This window comes from Acomys minous (genome assembly GCF_964271855.1).
Source record: "Acomys minous genome assembly, chromosome: 2".
In the NCBI taxonomy this organism is placed as follows: domain Eukaryota; kingdom Metazoa; phylum Chordata; class Mammalia; order Rodentia; family Muridae; genus Acomys; species Acomys minous.
In genome coordinates this window covers 74,124,704-74,142,781 of record NC_140484.1, presented here as the reverse complement: position 1 = coordinate 74,142,781, position 18,078 = coordinate 74,124,704, and the positions used below count along the sequence as shown (strand labels likewise).

Genomic DNA, 18,078 nt, shown 5'->3' with positions numbered 1-18,078 from the left:
CTAAATCAACCCAGAACACTACAGTTTTAGACCCAGACAATCCAGGACTCTTAGCATTTCCGGGAGGAAAAAAATGCAAGGTAGTTGTTGAAAGAGAAACAGCTACTGTCCTCAGAAGATAGGCTGTAGCAGAGAGGGGTGAAGAAAAAAAAATATAAAGGCCAGAGAAGAGGAGAGGAGAGAGATAAAAAATGCAAGAGAGGTGAAGGGGGGAAAAAGAACAGAGAGCTGGAGAGAAGAGGCCAAGGGGAAAACTCAGGGGAAACAGAGAGAAAACAAAGAAACAACAGAGAGACGGGTCAGAAAATCAGAGCAGGGGAGAGAAGGAAAAACACAGAGGGAGACAGAGAACAAGAGAGAAGAGGGAAAAAATAAAAGCCATTCCCTGCATGCACGCACACGGATATGCATGTGCACACACTTTCCCGTGGATGGGTTTGTTTTTGATGTGTTCCTCTGCAAGGATCCCGGGAGCAACCATCCTCACAGCAGTGCCATCGCACTGAGCACCGACCGAGCCAGGGCCAAGGAGATGACTATCAGACAGCTACTGTGTAGAAGAGTTAGTTCCCAAGGTAAAATTGATTTTATGTGTTTGTTTGTTCTGACCTTGAGTTTCCCCCCATTGCAATGTCTGAGAAGCAGCATCAGATACACAAGGAGATACAAACACATCAGAGCGGCAGAGAGGAGCAGCTGGGACAGGAAATGGCCCTGACCTTGAGCAGCAGGTGGAACCATGCAGCCGAACAAGGATCAGAGTCAGTCTGAGGGACCACAGGCTGTGACGCACCTGGGTCGATGGAGGCATGTTCCAGATTAGGTGACCCAAGGACAATACAAAAGAATTGGTATAGAAAAGACAAAAGAAAAATAAAGCAAAGCAGAATGGCCAGAGAGCAGTGGTCAAAGAACGCTGGGTTAATAATAGTGTATTTGCTTCATGATCATCACCACCACCACCATCATCACTACCACCAACATCAACATCAACATCAGCATCAGCATCAGCACCACTGTAACCACCACCACCATCATCACTATCACAACTGCCTCTATCATCAGCACCACCGTCACTTTCATCAACACCAGCATCATACCCTCTACTTTGACCTCTGCTGGACACCATATGGAATATTTTACATCATTTCATCACCACACTGAGCCTAAGTTTGTATAGATGCTAGTGATTTCATAGATTCTATAAATGAAATGGATTCTGTAGGTAATGAAACTGGGGCTTGGGGAGATTTATTGAGATCACAAACCTAGTCTATACTATGGGACTTGAAACTAGATCTTCCTAATGCCCATTTGCGTCTTTGCAACAGTTTCTCTTTGATCTCTTTAGGCCCCAAAGTACCAAGTCCAAGGTAGTAATACTTCTAGGTAACAGAGCCTAGCTTAGGCATTGCATCATACAAGGCTGCCTGTGTAGGCTAAAGGAGGTCAGTCCAAAGAAAATTCTCAAACGCTCCCAGGAAAGCAGACAGCTATAGTTTAGTGTAGTTTGTTCATTTTCAGAATACCCCTGATAGCAGTTTTGAAACAGGAATGAAGGTGGGACTGAAGTGTACAACAGGAGGTGGATTTTTCCCATCAGGCTCCAGGAAACAGACATGAGGAAGAGCCGCAGGGAAAATAGTCACCATGGCAATCATGCAACCATGTCTGAAAGTTGAAAGACCACTTGGTTCAAGGCATGCAGAGGCTCTAAGTTGATAGTGAGGCAGCTCCATGGTAGCAAGACTCCATCTAGTGGCATGTCTCCAAATGGGAGCCCCTGGTCTGATCACAGTGGCTCAGGGACTGGGACTGGCCAAGCCTACAGGACAAGGGGAGGGAAATTACAGCTGGCCAAGATGGGAGAAGACATAGTAACAATTATATTTAAATAAACCACTATACTCAAACACTACAAGAAATACATGAGATGGTCTTTAAGAGAATTGGAATAAATATAGACTAAGTTTGTAGGAGAGAGAGAGACAAAGAAGCCAAGGCAGGTGGCCTATGTGCTCCAGGAGCTGTGAAGATGGTTCACGTTCAGGGAAGATGGTTGTGAGGATCTCAGCTGACTAAAGGTTTAGAGGATAGTGAGATGGGGAAAATAGAAATATAGGTTGGACACTGTGTTAACTACTTTCATCATAACTGTGAGCAAATACATAAAAGAACACCTTAATGAACAGAAGATTAATTTTGCTCATGGTATCAGAGGTTCCCGTCCATTGGCACAAATCCCATCACAACAGGCAGGAAGCAGAGGAGAGTTGCAACAAGAAGCAAGTAGGGATAGATTATAGATCCCAAGGACATGTACCAGTGACCTGTCTCCTACCACCAGACCTTGCCTTCTAAAGGGCCTCTGTGTCCTTGTAATCTATTAAAACTCTGCATGCATCAAGAAAGTAAAGTGTTAATAATGTCAGAGACCTCATGAGCTTATCATCCCTGTAAACACCATTATACCTGAAAGACACACCAAGGCATTTACTGATGTCTTAGGGATCAGTCCAATCAAGTTAACGATCAAGATGGACTACTGTAGACACAGGTTGTAGGGGGCTCCCTGCACTACCCATGGGGCCTCCAGGCTTTGTTTTCCATTCTTAACTACCCTCCACACAGAGAGTCCTTGGAGTGCAGCCTTCTAAAAGTCTGTATAGCAGATTTACCCTCTAGTGATCAGAGCAATGGACACATTATTCACCCTGAGAGATACTGACCACATTTGAAGAACAAGGGCTTAACAGTCTTTTAGGTTCACCTCTTTGTCTTGTGATCTCAAGTTTCCTACTCTCCCTCCCTCCCTCCCTCCCTACCTACCTCCCTTTCTCCCTCCTTCCCTCTTTCTCTCTCACTGCCCCCTCCAAAATGATGACTTTCTAAACTCTTTTGAACAGTCCATTCATACCCTCTCTAATTTCAAACAGAAGCAGGACTTGGGAACAACACACTAAAAGTAGAGTGCACGCCTACAGTAAAGAAGTTATTGGCAAAATGGGTCTTGAAAATGTTTTCCATTCACCAATACAATCTGTGGAGCAAGAGGTATGATATTTAAGACCCTGAAGGGCAAGTGGTGAACAGACCTCCTCTTTCACATCAGTAAGACAGAGAAGCTATTGAGAAAACCTTTAAGAGACCCCATAACATTCTCTCAATATACGATGGCAAGAAACATGTAGAATTATTAAACATGCCCATGCAAAGATTCTCTACTAGATACTTCTGAAATAGCGTGAGAGGGAGAAGAGAAGATATTAGCAGTGCTTCTACCCTTGCGATCTTTCTGGACATATGAGTTGACACACTAAGTCTAACCTAAAAAAATACCCAAGCTACACATAAATACATAGTGAGCCTTAGAGGTGTCCTGCCCAGTGCCTAGAGGAAACACATGAAAAGATATTGTCCAGAGAATATGACAGATCTTTACAAATGGCTGCTCTACTGAGAACTGGTTACAGCAATGGCTTGGGATTATGGTAAAATAAGGGGCTTGCAAGTTGGCCTGGAACAAAGGAAGCCAGAATAATGTTGGGTCAGTTGTGTTGATAAAGACAACAGCAGGCAGAGGATTTCTTCTTGATTTCCCTTGGGGCAATCTACATGGCTCATTCTCTTATATGGAATTATTTTCCGACAGACAATTGTCTCAGATCCATCACCCAAGACTGTTGAGAGAACAGAAACTATGCTTGTATTTCTATAGGTGAGAAGTGTGGCTTTTGGATCAATTACAAACAGTGCTATCCATGCAGTGAGTTCTTGGAATCTCTGACATCTAGTTTTTATCTCCTTTTCAGTGCCCATCTTCAGGCTTCAAGAGGCTCTGGTCACTTACCCATCATTTACCCAGACCTGGGCACTCTAGCATATATCCTCCACTAATAATTACTCACAGCATCTAAAAGGCCTCCGCAAAATCTCCCCATTTCCCCTCCCTGGAGTTTGCTTTCTATTCCAATGCTTTCATTTCTTCCCTCTTGGCTCCTCAGTGAGAATTTCATATTCAGTTTTCCAGCGATTTTCATGTAATAGGCCAGGACTGAAACACATGTGACCAAGGCTCAAGTGTGAATACAGTGGTGAGCTTTGCATTCCAGGGAGGACAAAATAAGAATGAATAAGTAAATAAAGATCTTGTGTAGGTCTCTTCAAAAAGAAAATGCCGTCAAAAGTGACATTGGAAATCAGGTTGGGTTACCAATGAAGAGACATGTCTTTGGGCAGTAGGGTGAGAGGGGAGATGAATTAAGTGTAGATAGAAGCATAGTTTGGAATCTAAACTATAAAAAGGCTTCAGAAATAGAAGTGTGGCTGATATGATGTCTTGAAGTTGTTGCATCAGTAACCTGTTGTCTCGTAGCCTATACAAAGGAAAGAAATGGCCTTATTTTAAGCACAGAATTAAAGCCAGTGCATACCTGACTAGGTGCAGGTCTCAGTGACATCACTATATAGCAATTTTCATGGGTATGGGAAATAAATGTTATAACAGCTGAGAATTTTACTTACTGATCCTAAGCAATATGTTAATAGCTCTGCTCCCTCTCCAAATCCAGGCAATAAATATGTCCGCCCAGTAGGGTGGAACAAAAACCTCCTCTCCTCTTCCTGTGCTCCTTTGTCTCCAGTGAGCCTGTTCTTTAAAGGAGAGTCCTGACCATTAAGCCATGTATATGAAACGAGCAAGATTCTGATTGGAAGCCAGCATGGACCCATAATTTCTGTTCTAGCAAAACAAAGAAAGGGATCAAAATAGGCCTGCTCATACTGATGAGATGACTGGCCATCTGGTCATGCTCTGCTAGACAGGCTCAGCCAGGGGCCTTAGGCTACAGACCTCACATTTACTCTCTCAGCTAAATGAGTAATGGAACCTAGTGCTGTTCACACAGTCAGGGAACCTACTGCCTAGCCGGAACAGCATAAAGTATTGCTTAGCCGTGCCAATGATAAAGGGAAAGGCAGAACCAAGTCCTTTCACCAGCCTCTTTCCTAGGATTTCCATTTTACTACAACCCAAAAGAATCCAACTGTGGTTTGGCCAAGAGGAGAACAGGCCCAGCATGGGAGGGCTCTGAAGTAGTCCACAAGCAGGCTGAGCAACCATTTTACCAATGACTCACTTGGTGTAAGCTGAAGTTTCAGAAAAAAAAATCCCATTGTCATCAACACCTCATCAGGCAAAAAGAACTGTACAAATGGACTGTAATTAAAATTCTCAGACCTATTTATGGACATCTTCTCCATGGCTAGAATTGTGGCCCGCTGAACGAGGCTCTCCAGGCACCAGACTTTGTCATTGGCAATATACGATAAACTTGAGGGCACCCCGCAGTTGCAGGAACCCCCAGACGTTAATTTTAGTCACAGTTGGCTGCACCGCATCAACCTATAAACACCTCTCTGCTTTCAATTATCATCGCTCTGTCTCCTGTCTCGCCGAATATTATATTTAACTAATTTAAGAGGATTGGTAAAGAGAGTTTTCACACTTCACAGGAAAACATAATGGAATAATTATACCTCTACCTGCAAAAGGCATGAGGATATTACATAAGCAGCCTTCGAGGCTTCCCGTGGACTCCCGTGGCTCCTGCCTAGGCCTTGCTGTCTGATCCTTTTGCTTATATGTATTTTCTTTTCACCTTCTTGAACAGATCATCCCCGTGTTGTGGTGTAGAATGTTTGGATACCACGGAGAATTGTTCCTCTGGTAGTTTTCTAAGTGTAGGTGTGTCAGACAGGTAGAGCCCTTCCATGCTGGGCCTGCTCTTACCTCGGCAGACGTAGTTGTCGATATTTGGTAAAATGATACTATCCCTCAGATCCTTGAGGAGTCAATCCAATGGGCAAAGTAAGAAGCAAGACATAAAAGCATGAGAGAGAAAGAGAGAACTTAAAAAGCCAGTCTTACCTCCAGAGAGAAAGGCTGTGTGCCAGTAGGGTTCAGTACCATAGCCCAGACATCCAGGTGGGTTCCCATGTTACTTGAGAAATGGAGGACTAGGAAAAGAGAAAGGGGCCAGATTTCAAGGCTCACCATAATGCATAGAGTCATATCCACAGCAGCATTACTGAGTCACAGCACATTTGAGGGGGGATGCTATTTTGGTTCATACTCCCAGGTTTTTCATGCTGGGGGACTTGGGGCTGTGGGGCAACTAACAACATGCTGTGTGGGGACCAGAGAAGGTTCCCTTTGTCCAGTAAGGCTATGCTAGCAGCCATCCTCTTCTTTCCCTTTTAGTCCAACTGCAACCTCCAACCATCTTGATCCTTTCTGGAAATGTCAGACATCTGTGCCTTTCTAACCCCCTAGACCCCTCTCAGTCCAATCGGAATACAGTCAAAATTAACCATCATATTCACGAATGTCTCGGCCAAGTTGATGAGGTGTTTCCTACCTTGGTGGAATTGCTTAGAGTGTAGGATCTTTCTGGTATCTAGTGGAATTCAGAAAGCGGGAGATGAAACCTTCCGGATGTTAGTATCCTTGAGCAATCTACACAGAATGGAGAGAGATGCTGAGATGGGGTCCTCTTGTTCTGTGGCTTTCACTGGGTTCTTAAAGCATTCGAATCGTGGTCCCCAATGCAGCAATCAGAAGCCAAGAGAAACACGCAGCTGGAGAAGTAAGACCCTTTGCAGCTCAGCACCTAAGGAGCTGGTAGTCTCCACCCGGCCCTAACCTGCACCATCGTTGATGAGGGTGTGCAGAGGGCATGCAGAAAGTTTCCTCGTGGTACACAGTGGGTGTGCTTGCTGAGAGCAGAAACAGGCATGGTGGCTCTGCCCATTGAGGAAGTGACTCCTAACTCCTATTTGCATTATATTTTCCTATACATCAAGGATAACATGGCCAGAAGAGATCATTCTGGCAAGAAAAAAAAGTCAGTGCTCAAGGGCCGGAGCCACTGAAGAATAAAATAGAGCTGAGAATTGATTTCTTAATACAGAAGAGAATGTTGCCATAATTACAGTTGAAACACGGAGATAAGGCTGTGAGACCAAAGCATGCAGTGTCAGGTATTAGGGGACCAGGCAGAGCAAAGACAAACCAGTGTTGAGATCATTGATGGAGCTGTAGCACTGAACCCCACAAAACCACAAGGAAAAAGAATTACGTATTCTTCTAAATACATTAAAAGAAAAATTCCTACAGTCAGACAAACTGAGTCCTTGGAATGGAAATGCACACTCCATTCCAGGAAGAGTGGATGCAAACAAACAACTACAGCATATATTTTACACCTTACGGGGGTTGAACCCAGAGACAGTGTTTCATTCACTGTATAAGGAAAACTTCAGGTAATGCACAAGAGAAAGAGCCGGAGTTACACAAGACTCTATCATTCCAGAGTGAACAATGAAAAAGAAAATGGAAAGATACTCACATAGGCATGAGAAGGATCTACAATTCTAGAACATTTTATGATGTCATTGACCACAACAGAGGCAATGGTTCTCCTGGATTTGTCTGAAACAAAATTGTAACAACACAGCTTCCTGTCCAAGTACAGAGGAACATGCCTGTAACCCTAGAATTTGGAAGGCTAAGACAGGAGGGTAATAAGTTCAAGGCTTAACTGACACACAGCGAGAACTTGCCTCCAAGGTAAGCAGGCCTTTTGTAAAGTTCTTTGCTACATTAAAGGGCAGCTTCAGAAGAAAGGAAGAAAAGAGGAAAGGGAAAGGGCAAGGATGGAGGTGGAGAGAAAAGGAGGAGGAAAGATTAAGGGGAGAGTGTGGAGAAGGAGAGAGGGAAGGGGAGGGAAGTGAGAGGGAGGGAGAGGGAGAGAGGAGAGAAAAGGAAAGGAGAGAAAACAGAAGGGAAGGTACAGGGAAGGGAAGTGAGAGGGAAGGGAAGTGAGAGGGAAGGGAAGGGAAGGGAAGGGAAGGGAAGGGAAGAAACAGGAATAGGAAAAGAAAGAGAAGCAGGAAAGAAGGAAAGGAGAGGAATAGTCCACCTAGAATTGATTAATGTGTTGTAAAGACAAAATTGGAGGAAGAATCCTGGGAAGGATTCTCCATTAGAGCCCACAGAAGGAATTTGCCCTGCCTTTGCCATGCACTCTGTCCTTCCTGAACTAGAAAGAGGCAAACCTATATTGATTTAGCTACAATTTGGAAAACAACAGCATCGCAGTATCCATGGTAATTTATACATTTTTCATGTAGCAAGGCTGGCTGGTCTCCTAGTGACTCATGCTTGCAAACATGGTTAAGTTTGGGGTACAGCATTATGATATCCATGGGAACTTAACACATTCTCAGTGCAACAAGGCTGCTCTCCTAGTGACTCATGCTTGCAAACATGCAACATTCTTCTAAGAATCTGCACCATGGCTCGGTGAGCCTGAGTTCAGAGCTCTGCACAACAATGTAAGCGTGAGGGGAAAGGCCACAGGACACCTGCTCATTGTGAATAGCAGGAGAAGAAGGTGAAAGGGCAATCTGGACCCAGCTCCACCACCTGCCTTACTAAGTGGCAGAAGAAAGCTACCACATGCCATCATTGGCCCTCTGATATTTCATCCTGCAACCGTTAGAACTTGCCATGTTTCAGTAAAGTCACCGTGAAGATCAAATTAGAGATAGGTATCAGAGATTAATGCTTTAGGGCTACTAAATAGAAAAAAAATCTAGGTTTTACAAGAGAGTTGTATAAAAAGCTGCTGAAATAATTGTGTCTTGGAAGAAAGGAGAGAGGGTCTGGGATAAAGAGCAGGGTAGACTTTGTCTGAGGAACTTCAGTTCTACCAAAAGGCCTGTACTTGGGGCCTGAGATGCATATAGTATGGAGATTTGCTTTCAGAATAAGCGCTGTCTCTAAGGTCTAAGGGAGAGCCTGGATGGCTAGGATGCCACATCCATACTGGAAATGTGTTTTCCCCATTCAGTCTGTTTGAGAACTCATTTGCGGGGGGGGGGGTCATCAGGAGTATTTCATGGGGTCAGACATCATGGGACACAACTGTAATCTTACCACTCAGGAGCCTGAGACAAAAACAACAGCACATGCTCAAGGCCAGCTTGGGATACAGCCTGGGATACATAGCAAAACTCTGTTCTAAATGATCAAAAATGTGCTTTTACAGACATAGATGTCATCCCTAGTCTACAGGTGAAGGCAGGGCCATGTGAATGGCGAGACTATGACTTCAGCCCAGTATCAGGAGCCTGAGCACCATGTCTGTGCTAGGCTTTTCTCCCATCCGGGTAGTAAGCACATTTTGGAATTGCCTATAAGCGATTTAATACACAGAAAGGCAAACTCCTATCCCTGACTCAAGAGGGTCCCAAGTCTGTGCTGAGACCAGACTTGTCAAAGCTTTACCATGTAAAATGCAATGCCTGATGGGAAACACATCTGCCCAGGCCCATGAAGCTTCTGATGAAGGTACAATGAATTGTCTCTGCCTGGAAGGGAAAGAAAAGGATCTTGGTGAAGGTGACTTTCGGCTGGGTGTGGAAAGTGTAGGAGTTCATCATTTTACAGGGACGAAAACAGCCCAGTGTGCCAGAAGTGAAAGATGCAGTACATAAGAATTTCACTGGATCTGAAGCTCGCGATCTGAGTGTGTTTGGAGAGTTGGTGAGCCAAGGCAAAGGTTGTTCAGAGGTTAACTCTGTGCAGACGGGAAGAGGAAGAGATGATATTTTAGCTCCACCCCCTAACTAGCAAACTGGTGACACTAGAGGCCCAAATTCGGCTCATAAAAATGTCTCCTTTGACCTGTTACTATTAAAAATTCTTTTAATTGGCTGCCAACTTAAAAGCAAGAGTTTACCTACCTGCCTTTGAATGCTCACTTATTTAAGGAATATCTTACATCTGGCAATGACCTGCCCACATTTCTCCATGCTTCCTGAGTGGGGCTGTGGGGAGACGCTTCTTTAGAGCCATCTCCCATTCTGTCCGATCCCACATTGCCCATGTCTCATTCAGTTGCTATTCCATTCAACCCATGGGGTCACCTTGGGGTTCTAAGCCGGTGAGCAATGTGAGTCGGTTGGCCCAGGTAACAGGGAAACCACTGGACAAACTTCAGACAGTGGGAAGGACACTAAGGAGAGTTTCCCTGGAGGGTTGAGGCCGCGTGAGACCCTTCGTGAACCTTGTTTCCTTAATGCTGCATTGCTCCCTATTAAGCACCACACCCTCCATCACCCGTGTCCCTGCTCTGATTTTCTGCGCTGTACGAGCTACCATCTGTCATGCTGAATAATTTACTGATTAGGTTGTTTGTTATTTGTCACCTCTGACTAGAAAATAAACTTCCCGTGACCAGGATGCATGTCTGTTTCATGTGCTGTGGCATTCTCGGTCTGTAGAATGTTTCCAACAAACAGGTGTTTGATTCAGAGTTTTTAATGGTGTGTTTAATGTCTTAACCACTTTAGGCATCTATGATCTTGGCGCTTTGATGACAAATGATACAGCAGGAAAATATTTTGAAGCCTACCAGCACAGCCCAAAGCCCCTCCTCCTACACACAGACAACACACACACACACACACACACACACACACACACACACACACACACACACACACCACCCTGAGAAGTGTGTCTCCACACTAGTGCACTCTAGGTCAGATGCTGGCTCTAAGAAACCAAGCCCTAGGAAAGTCAGGGTCAGTCAGGACCTGTTCATGTGGCCAGGTCATATTAGAGCAACCCTGACATCTGCACTCAGCCATCCAGTGCCTTGGCCTCCTGGGACCTGAACACCCTCTACAAGGTGGCCTCAGATTAGCCAGCATTTTTCTTCACAGTAGTTTCCTTTCAGGATTTTTGAACAAGCTCCAGGGCTGTCAGAGCCTCCCTTTGATGTTTAATTGCTTAATTATCAGTTTACTCCATTAGCTTAAAGAAAGAGAATAGAAACACAAGGGGGTTGAGTTGGAGCTGCCTGGAGAGTAGGGACCCCTGTGTCTGTGGCACTTCGAGTAGAGAGTCTTTTCTCACAAGTCACGTGGCCTGGCTCCTCAGGTCACTACATGACCTCCTGATCCCCATCTCATCAAGCTCAGCTCTTGGGTGATGGATGCAAGAACAAGTGAACACCTGAAGCCAATGATGTCCCTTTGTCCCACCATAAAAGGTCTAATCGTTTCAAAATTATTCTTACTTCTTCTTCCAACATGCATTCATATAGTCAGTCTGTCTTTTATTTCTTTACTTTCTTAAGGCAACACAAAATACTGCTTTAGTCATGGTGTAAAAGTGTTTCTATGTACACACACACACACACACACACACACACACACACACACACACACGCTCATGGCTAAGTAGGCTAAGTAGCGTTCTATCACTTCAAACACTTATCATTTCTCCTATCAAAATATGCACTCAGAGAGGCAAAGGATGAGTTCGAGGCCAGCCTGGTCTACAAAGCAAGTCCAGGATAGCCAAGGCTACACAGAAAAACCCTGTCTTGAAAAAAAAAACAATATGAAAAACCTTCTTTCCCACCTATTTTGAAATACTGGACACATGGCCACCCTGTTATGCAACAGAAATTTTTTTTTGCCCTCTCTAGCTTTGTATCTGGTCACCACCCTCTGCATCTCCCTCTTCCACCGTGTCCTCCTCGGACTGTGCTCCATACTTCTAAGGCATCAGCTTTGTCACATTCTATATGGCAGTGAGATCATGAAGTATTTATCTTTCTGTGCTTGGCTTTTTCAGTAAGCATAGTGTCCTCTAGATTCAGCCATGTTTTCCATCTATGGTTAAATGATGTTTCATTATATATGCTTCATTTTTTTTAAAAAAAAATCTATTCATTGGCTGGTGGGTCATTTATTGGTTTACTATGAATAGCACTGCAATATAAATGGGAGTGCAGAAATATGTCGGACCCACTGATTTAGTTTCTTTTGGGTATATATCCTTAGTGAGCTTGACAGATCATACAGTAATTCTATTCTAAGTTCCTTGAGGATCTTCTTCAGAGTTTCCCATAGATGCTAACTTACGCACCCACCAACAGCAGGAGAGGATCTGCTTCTCTGTATATACCCCTTGGAACCTGCCTTCATAGCTTTTATAAATGTCATTATACATGTTATTGTGTTTCTGACTTTCAATTTCTTGATGATTGAAATTGAACATTTTGTCTTGTACCTGTCGGCCATTCCGTATGTTAGTCTGAGTGATGTCTGTTTAGACTTTTGCCCGTACTTTAAATTTATATTCTTCTATCATTGAATTATTGAGTCCTTTACACATTCTTCATACAGGCCTCTTGCTAAATGATAGCTTTCACTTGTCTTGTTTATTTCCTTTGTGGTGTGAAGCTTTTCCATTTTATATATCCCATTTGTCTATTTCTGCCTTGGTTGCCTGTCCCTTTGAAGTCTTTCCACCAAATCTTTGCCCACTCCAATGCCATGAAACTTTCCCCATGTTTTAGTCTAGTATTTCATGGTGCTGGGTCTTACTTTTAAGGCTTTTGAGTTCATTTTTGTGCCGTGAGAAATGAGGCTCGAAGTTCATTCTTCGGCATACGAATGTCCAAATGCCTCAGTATCACTTACTGAAGAGACTGCCCTTTCCTCAAGCTGTGTGAAATCAATGGCGTTTCTATGCCAATAGCAAATTCTCCAGAAAAATCAAACAAGCAAGCCCATCTACAACAACCAATAACACGAAAGAGCAGATCCAGCCAAAGAAATGAAAGGTCTCTGTCAAAATGTATAAAGCATTAATGAAAACCTCAATAAGACACAAAATAATAGGAAAGTGTCCCACGTTCATGTTTTTTTTCTAAAAATGAGAAAAAAACATGTGGATGGGTGAGGCGGTAGGGAAGATCTGAGAGAAGCTGAGCGAGAGGGAAGCATGATCAGAATATATTTCATGAAAATTTTTTTATTTTCAATAAAAAGAATCAATATTACTGAAATGTCCACACTATCTAACATGATATACAAAATTCAATGCAACGTCTATCAAAATTACCAAAGGCAATCTCAGAACAAGTGAAAGCACCCCTAAAATTAATATAGAATGACAAAACACCTCAAACAGGCAAAATAACCCTGAGCGTAAACCAATCTGAAGGTGTCCCATGACTGGACTTCAAAATATACTACAAAGCTATCACATGCAAAAGCACATGCTATTGGCATAAAAACAGACATACAGAGCAATAAGGTCTAGGACTCAGAAGCAAACTGTAGTCAACTTCTTCCTTTTTATAAAACTTCATTTATTCAGTCACACTCTCAATATAACAGAACCAAATTAGACACACAAGGACAAATAAATAAAAAACATCCTCTTTAAAACATCAACCAAACAAACAAAGCCGGTCACTGTCAAAATGGCGTGGTTTCCAGGGATGCTGGTATGCACACGCATCTTAGAACCTCAGCTGCAGAAGTAGGGGGAGCTTCCGTTTGAGGCTGCTCAGGATTGCTTAGAGAGATCTCGTCACAAAAAGAAGAAAGGAGGAAAGGAAGGAAGGGAAGGAAGTGGGGAGAAGAGAAGGGGGAGGGAAGGAGAAAATCAGGAAAAGAAAGAATGAGTATTCTTGTATTCTTTACGCTTTAGTCTGGCCAGTGAGTAGAGTCTGAGTAAGGAATAAAGGTTTATCTGAAGATCAAGACTACATTCTAGGCGGGACTGGCACCTCTAAGATTCAAGGAGCATGCCTGGGTGCTCAAGCATCCATTTCTCTGAGCCTCTTTTCCTCCCCACTCTCAACCGTAGACAGTGACTTCCTCCATGTATGTATATTATAATCTCACAGCACAGCACAGGTCACCCATGTCTGCTGTTTCAGCTACTTCCTACAGCAAACCCTCACCTGACCCTCCTTCTCCGAATCTGGCAGCTGTTTCTCAGGTCTTTTGGTAGGATGCAGTGTGGTACTAGAATCAAAATAGAAAACCCAAAGATTTAGGATTCATGTCACTGAGGCCTAATGAAGAGGCACTGAGAACCATGAGTGACACAAGGATGTTAAATGGAGGCGACTATGATTCTGGTGTTGTAAGTTGGCTCTCTTCCTAGGTTGTATGTTTTCAATGATATTTCAAGCAAATACTTCCATTGACCCTTCACATCTACAAAGATGCTCGTCCTCTGTCCTGCAAAGGACCTGGTTTGTTCCTGTCAATCAAAATGAGCAAGAGTCAGACAGATAAATAAATGTGATAAATAGGTGTGATAAAATCTGTCTTAAAGTCTAGATCTTAAAAACTGAGAGAAACTGAGTGGAAAGGGTACCATCTCGGAAGCAGTGAGCACAGTTGGAAGAGGAATTGGCATAAGGATGACAAGTGGATGTTAGCAAGAGGAGTCACCTACCTATGTAGAGAGAACAGATGGAAAGTTGTCATTTGCATAGGTGACATACAAATTAAAAAAGAAATTATCCTTTAGTATTTTTCTTTGACTTTTTAGCTCCTTGGTCAGTATCTTTTCCTACAGGACAAGCTCAGACAGCATTTGACAATCATCCTCAGTTTGGGAGACAATAGAGAGAGTTGGGAACTGAGTCAAAAATTTTTTTTGTTGAGTCAAGTCTTCTTCTTCTTCTTCTTCTTCTTCTTCTTCTTCTTCTTCTTCTTCTTCTTCTTCTTCTTGAGTGAAATCTTCTTAACTTTCCACTTCTGACCCCATTTCTTCCAAGAAAATTTTGTGCATCTGCGAAGTTTATAGGTATGGAAAGTAAGTACACAAATCAGATATTAACTAATAATAAATAATTTAAATTTATTTTGATGTAATTATTTGGTGTAAATGTAATTTTTATCATTCATGAAAAATGAAAAATCGCATGCTAATGAGATCAGTATGTATATTTTTACATACTGAATTAAATCTTGTCTGAAATTTTGAAACTGTGGGACACACAGCTTCTTCAACATTGATCAGTATTTTGGCTTTATAATTATCAATTCAGAAAGGGCTACATTACATAATTATACAGTACAAAACCAGAAGTATGTTTATGGCTATTTTAGAAATTGCTAAAAATTCAGCCCTATCTCAAAATTCTTTTAACTGATTTTTTATGAAAGTTGTCAGCAACTCAAACAATTTTTTTACCAAAGACTTTAACACAATACAATCAAAAAATATAATAATATGATAATTAGATGCTAAGGGGTAATGGGAGAAAAATGTTATAGGCTTTTGTTTTGGTGATTAAACCAATATGTTTATTTAAGAGCAGAAATCTTCACCAGTACAGTAAGAACACTGAATTCAAAACAGTCATTGGTGTCAGAACGGAGGCACATGTTCCAGGTGCTGGACACTAATTTGTGCTTACAATGTGCACACTTTGAATGCATACAATGCAAAGTGTGCATGTTGCGTTGAAAACTGATACACTGCAACAGGGATGCTCTGGTCCTCCATAGTGGACTTGTAGAAGGAAGAGGCTTACTTAGTCAATCATGAATATCAAAAACAGTCCAGGCAAAGATGAGCCCTGCAGACTGATTGGCTACTTGCCTGGAGTCCGAGGACCCTAAGTAAATGACTGTTTATGCATGACCACATTTTCCTTATTTTCCTAGCCTTCACACATTTCCAGCCATGTTCCTTATGGAAATGGGAGCCAGACTCAGTTCAATTGAAGAGAAAGCAGGACCAGAAATGGTAAAGCCAAAGGGTGTTGTGACCCACTGTTGAGGACATTGGGCTCTAGAGAATGTGTGCTCCAGCCAAGCAGGAAAGCCACCATGGAACGCCAGCTGAAGTTCGATGAGAGTTGTTGGATAACCTGATTTTTAGAGGGTAGTCACAATTCCAGAATTAGATATAAATTTTTCCATTTTTCCCAAGCAGGTAAATAAAACTCACTTGACATGTTACTTTAAGCCATAATCCCAGCTTCTTAATATCCAGGGTTATAGGACTTATATGAGAGTTCAGGGTTGGGACCCAGAGCTGCATCTTTCCTGCACCATTTCTTACATAGTCTCGGAATGGGGTGGGGTCTGTACTGATACAGATGCTCTTCCCAGGCCTGTGGCCACCTCCCACCACCTTTATAGAACAGCATCTTGTGCTCTACTCCAACTGGCTGGAGTGGCTTCTTTATGCCACTGGTCCTCAAGCCCCAGTAAACATCAGCATCTTCTGGAGAACTTGTTCACACTTCTTAATTAGTAAGGAAGCCTGGGTATCTGGATTCCTAACAAGGGTCAGGTGACAAGCCTGCTAGCTGCTGCTGCAGCTGCCCAAATGTGAGGACAATGCCTTGAACAAAAGAAAAATTTTCTTGGTGGCAGGGGAGGATTCTGGACCTGGGGAAGCATTTGAACATATGAGTGGGAGAGAGTGTCTCAGACAGCCTTAGGGATGGGTCAGTGTCCAATAAGTAGCTTCCACCATTATGGAAGACTGGTAGATCCATGGGGACCTGGGAAGAGAAGAGACTCAGTCAGCCATGACTATCCAGCAAGAATCCAGGTAAAGATGAGCCTTGCAGAGCTACCAGCTACTTGACTGGAGTCTGAAGACCATAAGGAAACAATGTTCTATGCATTAGCACACACTCCTTATTTTCCAAGGATCTCACACATTTTCAGGCATGCTGTTTGTGAAAATGGGAGGCAGCCTCAGTTCCATTGAAAGGAGAGCAGGGCCTAGATATGATAAAGTCAAACTCGGACTTAGCATCTGAGGGAGAAGAGTGTCCCAAGAGTCTAGCAAGATGGGTCAGCACAGAAGTACTGAGCCCCACCTTCCTTAGTAAGTATTTACTGAGCCCTTGCTGAATGTTCACTGGAGAAGAAAGATAAGGTCACATTATGGAGGACAGAGATGTTTTGGAATAATAACAGGTCACTCTTCTTAACATCGTCTCCCACCTGCCATTGGCTGAAAGCACCAGAAAGAAAGAAAGAAAAAAGTCAAAGACTTAGCCTGTTGGGCGAAATGAATGAATAGGGTTTTGAATATTTAGGTTTTTTTTTTATAGAGAAATTCCTTGGGGATGTTATCGAATGAGGTGGGCATGACACATTCATCTGGTTTCCTTTCCCCGTGGACAGGATCATTAAAGTATTCAAATTAACTGGGTGTGATCAAGAATTAAATCCAGCTCATTCATAAGGGAAACACGGGAGCATCTTTCATCTTAATATACTGACAGAATTCTTCTGACTTCAAGGTGTGATGAGGATGGAACTGCTTTTTTTAAAAAATGCAAGAAAGATTTAAAAGGAGGGAGTCTTCTTCTGCAGCTCAGCTCTGAGTGGAATCGGTAATCAAAAGTGAGCTCCCCCCGTGAACCCCCACCTTGTCTGTCCTCTTCAGCTGAGCTCATTGTTTTATTTCACTACTTGATAGGTTGAAAAATTGCCTGCAAACTGGTTAATTAGGACTAACAGTACTTAGTAACTGGGGAGACAATTGCAGCTGGAGAAATTTATGCTGAAATCGAGGGAGCTCCAGATTCATCTATCAAAGTGCATGGAGACACAGCTGGGGTCCACCTCACTGTACACTCAGTCCAGCCATGTGTAGCTCTTCCCAGAGGTACTTGGGGTTTTTCAGGCTGAGTTTAGGGGGTGTAGGTTCTAAAAAAACAAAAGCCACCAAGATGAGGAGCTGAGAGTCAATGATTTTGCGTGTGTTTAGCGAATGTGGTGCTATCCATATCCCAAAATACTTACTGTGAGGCAAATCTATGTGCACATACATGGTAGCAAGAGAGGGTTGTCACCTGCCTTCCTCTACCATTCCTCAGTTTATTGCCTTGAGGTCTCTCACTGAACCTGAAACTATCCACTTAGGCTAAGCTGACTGTTCAGCAAGCTCTGTAGATCTACCGTCTCCTAGTCTCTGATTCCGACCCCACCCCACTGAGGAGTTAAAGGCTTCTGTGGCTATGCCAAACTTTTATGTGGGTGCTGCTGGTTCCAACTCAGGTTCTCCCACTTGCCTAGCAAGCACTCTATCCGCAGAGCCATCTCTCTAGCCCACAATCCTCTTTTCTTGAGACTCAGTTGGGTTTATTTCAAAACCCACTTCCAACTCCAGCCCATTGTGAGACACGCTCTGGTCTTCGAAATACTTGGGAGTTG

At 43.1% G+C, this 18,078-nt stretch overlaps 1 long non-coding RNA gene across 1 annotated transcript; it reads left to right on the top strand.

The window, feature by feature from the left end:
* Nucleotides 1–7,485: 7,485 nt before the first annotated feature.
* Nucleotides 7,486–17,635, top strand: LOC311590018. Its single transcript, XR_014776724.1, has 3 exons — nucleotides 7,486–7,630; nucleotides 17,044–17,255; nucleotides 17,342–17,635. It is a non-coding gene; the product is annotated as an uncharacterized lncRNA (long non-coding RNA).
* Nucleotides 17,636–18,078: the final 443 nt, after the last annotated feature.